Source organism: Ascaphus truei, chromosome 7 (genome assembly GCF_040206685.1).
Source record: "Ascaphus truei isolate aAscTru1 chromosome 7, aAscTru1.hap1, whole genome shotgun sequence".
In the NCBI taxonomy this organism is placed as follows: domain Eukaryota; kingdom Metazoa; phylum Chordata; class Amphibia; order Anura; family Ascaphidae; genus Ascaphus; species Ascaphus truei.
Genome location: NC_134489.1, coordinates 37,843,003 through 37,854,123, shown reverse-complemented (window position 1 = coordinate 37,854,123; position 11,121 = coordinate 37,843,003). Strand labels below are relative to the sequence as shown.

At 43.3% G+C, this 11,121-nt stretch overlaps 1 protein-coding gene across 1 annotated transcript in view; it reads left to right on the top strand.

The window, feature by feature from the left end:
- Positions 1 to 4,341: 4,341 nt before the first annotated feature.
- The window catches only part of NHLH1 (nescient helix-loop-helix 1), an 11,105-nt gene continuing 4,325 nt past the window's right edge, over positions 4,342 to 11,121 (top strand). Inside the window, exon 1 of the mRNA XM_075607741.1 lies at positions 4,342 to 4,672. The gene's annotated coding sequence lies outside the window, so the exon portion shown is untranslated. The remainder of the gene's footprint in view (positions 4,673 to 11,121) is intronic.

The following is an 11,121-nucleotide window of genomic DNA, read 5'->3' as shown; positions in this document are numbered from 1 at the left end:
GCAGATTCCAGTCTTACCAGTATATACATGTCTAGCGAGTATCATCGGAATATATTTTGTGTACAGAAAGGGTTGCCAAGTGTCTTCTCTAAAAATACTGGACACAATGGTGAAAAGTGTGATGCACTCGACACACGCACACAAACACACATCTCTCTCTCCGCTCTGCTCCATGCTGTTTCCTCCTCTCCCTGGCGCCACACTCCGACTCTTGCCACCTCCTCCTGATTGGCTGCAAAGCCGCGTCTGCGAGCAGGAGCGCTGTCGAGGACATACCACTTCCGGGTCTGTGACGTCAGAGCCGAGAGGATACCGCAGCAACGAGGACGCCGGTCGGGCAGAGAGAGGAACGCGTGGAGCAGAGCTGTGACCGCTGCCAGTGAACAGGGGTCCACAGCCTACAAGGGCATACTATTCATCATCTTGGAGACCAGCAAGGAGTCCAGCGGATCCCTGTGACGCACAGTACTATCGCATGGAACACTGGCTGACCACCCATGCAGGAGGAGAGTAACTGGAGAATTATAAAACAGGCGAATATACTATTTTACCCTTGTTTCTGTTGTGTGAGTGCACAGTTTTATATATGATTGCATGTACTGTATGTCTTTATTTATATAGCGCCATTAATGCACATAGCGCTTCACAGCAGTAATACACGTGACAATCATATAAATAACTACACATAACACATAATGGGAAGAGTGCTTCAGACTTAACATTTAAGAAGAGGAGTCCCTGCTCCGAAGAGCTTACAATCTAATTGGTAGGAAGGACGTATAGAGACAGTAGGAGGGAATTCTGGTAAGTGCGTCTGCAGGGGGCCAAGCTTTATGTATCTGGTGTATAGTATTAGCCACAGAGCTACTCATATGCTTCGTTAAGCAGGCGTGTTTTAAGGTGGGTCTTAAAGGTGGTTAGAGAGGGTGCTAGTCGGATATTGAGGGGAAGGGCATTCCAGAGGTGCGGGGAAGTCAGTGAGAGGTTTAAGGCGGGAGAGGGCTTTAGATACAAAGGGGGTAGAAAGAAGACATCCTTGAGAAGAACGCAAGAGTCAGGATGGTGTATAGCGAGAAATTAGGGCTGAGATGTAAGGAGGGGCAGAAGAGTGTAAAGCTTTAAAAGTGAGGAGGAGAATTGAGTGTGAGATGCAGGATTTGATAGGAAGCCAGGAAAGGGATTTCAGCAGGGAAGACGATGAGACAGATCTAGGAAAGAGTAGAGTTATTCTAGCAGCAGCGTTTAGGATAGATTGTAGAGGGGACAGGTGAGAGGCAGGAAGACCGGACAGCAGGAGGTTACAGTAATCGAGACGGGAGAGAATGAGGGCCTGAGTCAGAGTTTTAGCAGTGGAGCAACAGAGGAAAGGGCATATCTTTGAAATATTGCAAAGGAAAAAGCGACAGGTTTTAGATACGTTTTGAATGTGGGGGGAGAATGTGAGAGAGGAGTCGAGTGTGACCCCTAGGCAGCATGCTTGCACTACTGGGTAAATGACAGAACTTCCAACAGTAATATGGAAGGAGGTAGTGGGGCCAGGTTTGGGATGAAATATGAGGAGCTCTGTTTTTGACATGTTGAGTTTAAGGCGGCGGAGGGCCATCTGGGATGATATCGCAGAGAGACATTCAGAAACTTTGGTCTGTACAGCAGGTGTAAGGTATGGGGTTGAAAAGTAAATTTGTGTGTAATCAGCATAGAGGTGATATTTGAACCCAAGAGATGTGATTAGGTCACCTAGAGAGAGTGTGTACAGAGAAAAGAGGAGAGGTCCCAGGACAGAGCCCTGGGGTACCCCCACAGATAGATCGATGGAGGAGGAGGTGTTAGCAGAAGAGACACTGAAATTACGATGGGAGAGGTAAGAGGAGATCCAGGATAGAGCTTTATTCCGAATACCAAGAGTATGGAGAATGTGAAGGAGGAGAGGGTGGTTCGCGGTATCAAATGCTGCAGAGAGATCAAGTAATATGAGCAGATTGTAATGACCTGTCTTTGGCAGCATGGAGGTCATTAGTTATTTTAGTGAGGACTGTTTCAGTGGAGTGAGCAGTGCGGAAGCCAGATTGTAGAGAGTCTACGAGAGAATTAGGTGGTGAGAAAATGGACCAGGCGAAGGAATATAAGACGTTCAAGGAGTTTAGAGGCAAAAGGCAGGACGGAGACAGGATCAAGCTTGCTGTTTTTGAGTAATGGTATGACTGTTGTATGTTTGAAGAAGGAGGGAAAGGTACCAGAGTACAGGGAGGAGTTAAAAATGTGTGTAAGCGTAGGGATTATAGTATGAGCAAGAGGTTTTAGGAGATGGGAGGGAATGGGGTCAAGACGGCAAGTGGTAGAAGGAAAAGAGGATATCAACAGTGACGCATCCTCCTCTGTGACAGTGGAAAAAGTGTTAAGAAGGCAGGAGGAGAGTTAGGAAGTGGTGTGGGATGGGAGGAGGAAACAGAGGGGATGTTCTGACGTATGGATTCCACCTTTTCCTTAAAATAGTCAGCAAAGTCCTGAGGTGAGATGGCGGAAGAAGAGGAGGCAGCCGAGGGTGGTCTGAGCAGGGAGTCAAAGACAGAAAAGAGTCTGCGTGGGTTAGATTTGTGCGTGTTGATTAGTGAGGAAAAGTAGATTTATTTAGCCTGAGAGAGGGCAGAGTTGAAACAGGACAGCATAAATTTGTAGTGAAGGAAGTCTGTGAGAGTGTGAGATTTCCTCCAGAGGCGTTCAGAGAAACGAGTGCAGGAACGCAGCATGCGCGTGTGGGAATTTATCCATGGTCTGAGGTTAGAAGGGCGAGAAATGCAGAGAGAAAGCGGCGCATGTAGATCAAGAAAGTAGGATAGGGCAGAGTTGTAGTTCCTGACCAGGTTGTCTGAAGCAGAGCTGAGAGACGAGAGGGAGGAGCGTAAAGTGGAATCAAAGGCTGGTAGGTTAATAGAGCGCAGGTCTCTGCAGAAATGAGGGGTAGATAGAGGTGGAGAAGCGAGAGAGAGAGAGAATGAGATGAGATGATGGTTAGAGAGAGGAAAGGGGGAAATGGAGAAATCAGAAAGATATTTTTTTTTAGTGAAAACCACCATCCATATATGTTTTTTTAAATACGTTCTTATAAAATAATTTTACATTGTTTGCGCCCCCTATTTTTGTTTCATTTTTTTCATTTTTTGAGGATTGCTGCATTACCAAGAAGCAGCCAATCCGGATGGAGAAAGCTGCCCAGCCCCCTAGCAGCAGCCCTGCTCTCTCCCTGCTCGGGGAAATCCCGCGGCCCCCCAAGCTGGTCAGGTCACTATGTCCAGCGAGGTAATACTGGTATACACATACATGGACTGGACACTTGGCACCCCTATAACAGGTATTGATGGGGTTGTTGCAATGGATGCTCTCAGTCTGCTAAAGGTATGTAGCTTATTTCTTTCTCTGGTGTAAGGACTGTCATGGTGATGTCACCAGGTGGAGCGATGACCTCATTCTCTGATGCACTGATGTAGAGCAGCATTTTTATGAGTAGCTCAGTGAAGTCTGGCCTAGTGATCAAACATCTGTGAAATGCAGCTTAGCAAAACGCGTGAGAAACAGAATTCCCCCCCCAGGTCCTACTAGGTAATGACTACTATATTATCTATATATTATTTAGTTTCTTATTGCTATAACATCTTTGAGGATGAATGGCATAATTACATGATAATAAAATATTCCCCCCAAAAATAACATTAATATAGCAGCATATCACAAATTCACATGAATAAAGGGGCTACCTTCTAAATTCTCCCGGGTGCAAAACTGGTGCAGCAAGGGTGCAAAAAACCTTGCGTTTCCCCCCCAAAAATAATGCAATCCAATTAAACGCCATTGGAGTTTTTATTTTAATAAATATGTTTTTCCCCCCAGTTTGCAGCTGGGAGACTATAGTAAATAACCCCCCTAATATCATTCCGCAGTGCCGCATGTTCATTTAGGGAGTGTTCCCACCTCCTCCTCCTCCTCTCGTGAGGTGGTTGTAATCTCCTAGCTCATCCCGTCTGTCACTTTCCCTATGATTCACTGTCCCTGGCCTTCATTTTCCCGGCTCTCTCCCTTCTATCCATCCCTCTCTTCTTTCTTTATGAAATATGCATGTTGAACAGATGTCCTCATCCTGGTCCTCTCTCCATCCCTCCCACTGCCCCCTTAGCCAAGTCACAGAGCCCTCCTGCCCCTCCCTCTGCCTTCCCAAGGGCTTTCCCATCTTGTCAGCCAATGGACTCCCCTCCCAGTTGTTTAATATGTATGATGAAAGACACTGCAGTGACCAATGAGAACTACCTCGCCTTCCTTAATGTGGTCTGCTCTGTGTGTCTATATATATAAATATATGGAAGTCCCATACACATGGGTATACATGTATTAAGGCGCGGGCTCTGTGTGTGTGAGTAAGAGTCTGTGTGTGCGTCTGTGTATGTATATATATATATCTATATATTTATATATAGATATATATATATTATAAATGTCCATACATCAAGTTTGTATCCTAAGACTTTAAACTTCAAGCGTGCTGTCTACATCCTATATCCAACACTTGGGCGAGCTACAAGAGAAAACTTTCCCTACTTTTACTGACTGGTCATAGCGTTCCCGGTTACATGGATACTGGAAAACAAGACGCCAGAAGGAGAATTCCAGCGTAATTTAGAAGGTACGTTTTATTTGCATTTTAATCATAGCGATGTTTATGTGAATTTTCTGGCTGCTGCTAACAAGACCAGGCAGTCTCTAAGCCCCGGGAACTCCTGTTTCTATCCTCCGTGTAAAAGGATACAGGGAGGAAAACTGTAAGACAGAGAAGTGACAGACAGCATGGGAAGTGCCGGATAGAACGGATTTACACTGGTTTCATTTGGGGGGATTTTACACATCTGCCTGATGCAATGTTGTTGCTGCTGCTTCTTTCATTGAATGGGATCAATGTACTTGGGGTTATATTTTCCCAATGTTATGGGAGGCTATAAATTGAATTCCCCTACTGTACCTATACTGCCCTGCGACGCTCTTTCAGTGTCCGTCTGAAAATGGACCAAATGTTTACTAGTAAATAAGTGGTATTTTTACCTCCCTTCTTGTTTGAACCATTGAATGGTTCTAGTATTAATAATGCAGATCTATCTATCTAATTTATAAAATCTATTTACAGTATATGGAATAGGGTATATGGTATACATTTCTGCTGCTGTCCCTGCAGCCAGATAGCAGTGTGTTTTTCCCACCAGACACTGATGGGATTATTATTAATAATAACTTTATTTCATATAGCGCTTTTCTCCCAATGGGACTCAAAGCGCGTCACAATTACAGTATAGCGCGCGGGACGCTGCACATTGGATTGTTACAGACACAGTCCCAGACCAGGAGCTTACAATCTATGAACACAGGGAGATAAAGTGACTTGCCCAAGGTCTAAAGGAGCCGACACCGGGAATTGAACCAGGTTCCCCTGCTTCACACTCAGTGTCATTGTTTACAGTCAGTGTCTTTACTCCCTGAGCCGCTCCTTCAGCCTGTTATTCATCCCCATTTAGCTTTCTTTGTCTGTAAACTTTTTTCTCCGAGGTTTGCATTTCTCTTCGGAGTATGTCTGCGTGGCCCTACCCAGCTCGGCGTGTCATGTCTTGTGTTGCTACAGTAGCGTTTTCTCCTTATCCCCGCTGCCAACGTTACCCAAGCTGACAATTGAAGTGCATCTTTGTTGTGCGAGTTTGCTCCTCTGTGGCTGTCACCGTTCCCCTTCTCACACACTGGCGATGTGACATGTACATTCCAGGGCAGTGTCAGAGCCTGCGGGAACCTTCACACAGCAACTTTCTATTCCGTGACAGCGGCCCGAGCCCTTCACATGCAGGATATTTACTAACAAAGGGCTTCCAGAAATCCATCATGTGCCAGGACCTGTAGATCGCTGGTTTTTGCTCATTTAATTGTACCCATTTTATTATTTTAGTTGCACTATAAGAGATTCACTATGTGATGTGCAATAACCTTCCTTTATATGTGGCATTACCTTCATTATATTTATATATATATATATTTTCTGCTTTATATATATATATATATATATATATATATATATATATATATATATATATATATAATATGCAGGTTACTGACCCCTTTGCTGTCCTGTGGGACCAATCTTAAAGTCATTTATAGCAACTCCCTTTGGTCGTGAAGGGGTTAGAGAACCTCATTACCCTGTGCCTCTCCTGATCTACATTATACGCACACTGTGGTTACACTATGTCACATAAATAACCAACATTATTATTAGACCATGATGCGGTGCTGGTCCCTCTGGAAAGATAAGGGTTAAATCAGGGCTTCTCAACTCCAGTCCTCAAGACCCCCCCTTACAGGTCAGGTTTTCAGGATATCCCTGCTTCAGCACAGGTGGTGCAGACTTTGCCTGAGCCACTGATTGAGCCACCTGTGCTGAAGCAGGGATATCCTGAAGATCCGACCCGTTGGGAGAGTCTTGAGGACTGAAGTTGAGCCCCATTGCGTTAAATTGATGCTTTGGGTCCCACACACAGAGTTATATCCGGACACAGTGACAAACCCTGAGAATTGCAGACGTCTCTTGCTGGCATGGTCTGTGGTGTTTGATACAGTAGGTGACAGGGGGTTGTGTTGATAAGCAGGCGTCTGGTTACTCCTTGTCCAGCTTGGAGTTTGTTCACTGTGCATTACCAGCCTCAATGTATACTGCCATATTGCAGAAGTCAATGAAACCCTCTCCTCTCTAGCAGAGCAGGGGTTAACGTCAGGCATTTCAAACTAGGCTCTGTGACTCTCCCCCACTGCCTTGTTATACCTGATGCAACAGCAGACACAAGGCAGAAATGATACAGTTTAGCATCTGCTTCCCATCTCAGTATGATTAATGAGACCTCCAGCTTCTTGCCTGCTGTATAGAGTATGGGGGTCTCTTATTAACCTTGTACTAGAGAGGGTGGGTTAATAAATGCGCTCGGTGGGGACCTTCCGAGAGATGAGAGGCTTGGAAATTAGTTTGTATTTGAGATATCGCACACATTTTTTTCATGAGGCATTTCTCAAAGTTTTCTCCCACGTTGGAAACAGTTCCGTGTCTCGCGCCCTACAAAAAAAATGACGCGCACATTTTTCTTTTATAAGTCCTGCTGACAAACTTGAGGGAAACTGGCAGATTCCCCCCGTTTTGGGAAGTATGTAGGTATATCTTGATTTACATAGCGCCATTCAGGTGCATAGCGTTTCACAGCAGTAATACACGTGGCATAATATTATAACGCACTGAGGGGATAAGCGCTTCAGGTATAAAACAATAGGAATCCCTGCCCCGAAGAGCTTACAGTCTAAGTGATATGTAAAGGTTTTCCCGAGCAGGAAAATCAGCACCGGGTTTATCCTATAAAAAGTCTTGATGCCTCTAACACGAATATTCTTTGTCTGATAAGTCATATGCTGCTGTTTTGCAGCAGTGTTACACAGAGAAACCTTCGGAAACCTCAATATCTTGAAAACCTCCAAATGTATCAAGGCAAAACCAATGCAATCCTGCGGGGAAAATGTGTAAAAAAAATCTAAATGTACTATTGCTGTGAACGGAATTTTCCATTGATATACCCGCTGCAGTACCTTTTTTTTAAACCCTGCTTTTTTAGTGTCGAATGACCACATTCAATACACCTTGAAGACGTCTTCCCTGCGCTGGGGAAGGTTTTAGCCCCGTTCATTAAAGTAGAGCTGATCTCTGCTCCGGCATAGGAAAGCGGCTTCATAGCGCTATGCAGGGTAGCCAAAAACTCTCCCAGGTTTAGAGGCACGTCAAAACTAGCCACTTTCACGCCATTCCCAAATGATCAGAAAATGATACAGTCACGGGACCAAATCACTGGTTTTCTCTGTAATATTTTCCACGGAAGGAAAATCAAAATAAAATAAAACCCACCGTAACTGCAGAAAATAAAAAGAACATAAAACAATAGGAAATACATATTGTTTTATTCTATTGTTATTCTCCATTATTTAGCAGTGCAATTGGACCTCATTTCTATTTATTAATAAGTAGTGCTGAGTGATGGCACAGCAGGCTCATTTAGGACAACCATTTCCTGCCATCTACCTTTGCCAAAAAAAAATTGCAATGTAAAAGCCCTGCATTCCACGCAATATTAACCCTTGTGCTGCCAGAGAAGCCTGCAACGCATGTTGAGATTGGGATGCTGGCAGACGCACGGTTGTCTTACTTTTAATTGAATATATAACCATAAAGGGAACCTTTTCTCATGTCTAATCCAGTCCCCAGTCTTTCCGTGTTGCAATACTTCAGTAGTCTGTTGCATATCTATAAACGCGTGTAACTGGTCTCCAGTGGGCTGTGTGCAGCTGCTGTGCCCATGAATATAAGAAGGCTAAATGTATGGCGGTTACTTTCCCCCACAATGCAATATAAATGGGGTGGAAGTTAAAGAGTGATTAATTTCTCCGAGGCGGGAAATGGGACAATATAGGCTGTGTATGCTACTTATACGCCTTAGGTGTTATTAGTGGCTCCTGTCCCTTAGCTCTTCGTGGAATGTATAGAGACCGGTAAAAATCCAGGAATTCTCCCCGTCCTGGTTTATTCTGCAGGGTCAGAAATCGCAGAGACCGCAACCAAGATAAAGGGCAATTATAGTGTGAAGGAGAAAGAAAGATTAGAGAGATGGCGGCCGTGGAAATACACTGTATTGTAAGGTTGTGCTGAGCTATTTAATTCCTAATACATTAATGGAGTTCCTGATAGTAGGGAGGGTCAATATATTCATTTATTTATCCTCTCTACAAACCACATGCCCTCATTTTGAGTGAGTGAGTGTATGGGTGAGGGGGGGGGGGTGTTGGTGAGGGGGAGTCTACTTAAAGCATAATAAGTCTTTTTAAAAAAATCTTGTTTTTGGGGGGGGGTTTAATTCAGAAAATAGTTGACAAAAGTAGGAATATTGTCACGTAATATCACTAATTACTCCTAATTACTTTTCTCTCTTCTGACAACTTGAGGTCTAACTTTATTATTCCACCTGCTTTTACATTTGAATCTATTGTTTTTGTGTGTTCGTGTGTGTGTTCGTGTGTGTGTGTGTGTGTGTGTGTGTGTGTGTGTGTGTGTGTGTGTGTGTGTGTGTGTGTGTGTGTGTGTGTGTGTGTGTGTGTGTGTGTGTGTGTGTGTGTGTGTGTGTGTGTGTGTGTGTGTGTGTGTGTGTGTGTGTGCACGTGTTTACATACACACAGATCTAAACATGAGATGAAGGGTGTTGATATATTATAACGTGGTACATGGAGGCAAACAAATAATGTATTTTCCATATATTTTCTTTTCTAAGCACCTCAGTGGCATTAGAATTCAATATAAAAAATTGCATTATAGGTTAGCAGGGAAATGAAGCACAGCGCCCAGCAATCATAATAAGATGAATTCCGTGCCCTTAGTACAAAAAGAGGCCATTTTAATCCAGTTTCCCCCATGACAATAGGTGTTTCCATTCATCATTCCCTCTCCCCCGGCCCCCTCCATGAGGCTGTGGGATAGGATGGAGGAGAGAGGTACCACACGTGCATATCTGTAGTCATTCACTTGTGGTGATGAGTAGCACTCCTGCTAAACGGTGGAGACAAGCTCTCCTTTGGATCTGATTAGTCCGGGAGTACAGGATATATACCACGGGGGCATGTTAATCTCTGCATCTGTGGAGGCATCAGAAGCTTTGAACAAAAGCCCGCAAAGTGCGTTGTATATCCTTATATTTGTATTGTTTGTTTGCAAGAAGCACGGACTACACAGCCGGCGCAAACAGTGACTGTACAGCGGCACACAATATCAGTACAGGCGGTTTTTTTGATGCATATAGCATAAAAAGGAAGTCTCTAACCTACAGGGCTTGCAATCAAAGTGGTGAAGGGCGATGGTGGATCAGACGCAAACAAGCAAAGAAAATTCTTGGTCCCAATTCACAGTGACATTATTATTATCCTTTACCAGGGATGTATATATACCATACCAGAAACCCTTGCTACAGTGGAAGCAATGTATGCTAGGTGATAATGGCGGAAAGGCAGGGTTGCATGAATGTGCTCACAAGCGATATTCTTTATTGGCTATATATATATATATATATATATATATATATATATATATATATATATATATATATATATATATATATATATACAGTGTTCGACAAACCTATACATTTGCTCGCCCCGGGCGAGTGGATTTAACCCCCGGGCGAGTAATATTGGCCCAAGCAGCACACGTTTGGTACTAGGTGGCGAGTAGATTTTTTTGTGTGGCGAGTAGATTTTTTGGTGATTTGTCAACCACTGTGTATATATATATATATATATATATATATATATATATATTATATATATATATATATATATATATATATATCATGTAGAAATCAGGCACTCTCAGGACCAATAGAAATAGAAAAAGGGTTTTATTCAAACTGGATCAACGTTTTGGTCCATTCTCAAGAGTACAAGAGTATATGTTGGTTGACTTTCCATCATTGACGGGTCTCTAATATATTCCTGTATGGTGGCATCCCATTTGTAGTCATGAAACAGTATTAGTCTAGACTGAATGTAAGTGCATATAGGGCAGCGGTAAGTGTACGTTACTTTGTTACCAATTAGACTGTAAGCTCCTCGTGGCAGGACTCCTCTTCCTTAATGTCTAAAGCACTTATTCCCATGATCTGTTATTTATATTATCTGTTATTTATTGGATTACCACATGTATTACTGCTGTGAAGCGCTATGTACATTAACGGCGCTATATAAATAAAGACATACAATACAATACAATACAATACTATACTTTGTATAAAGGAAGGCAGTATCATTACGTACAGTCATAGTTAGGGGAGGGTGTGATCGGCATGCACTGTGTAAGTTACACAATGTAGCAAAGTGGGGTAGGAAGTGTAGCATAGAGAGAATAAAACAGTTTATAATTTCTGCCTCTGCTATAGATCTAATCATCTGCAAACTTTTAGGACAAGCAGTTTCTTAGGAGTTTGCTTTCCAACAACCGTACAGCCGCACACGGCTTCTCTGTGGGGT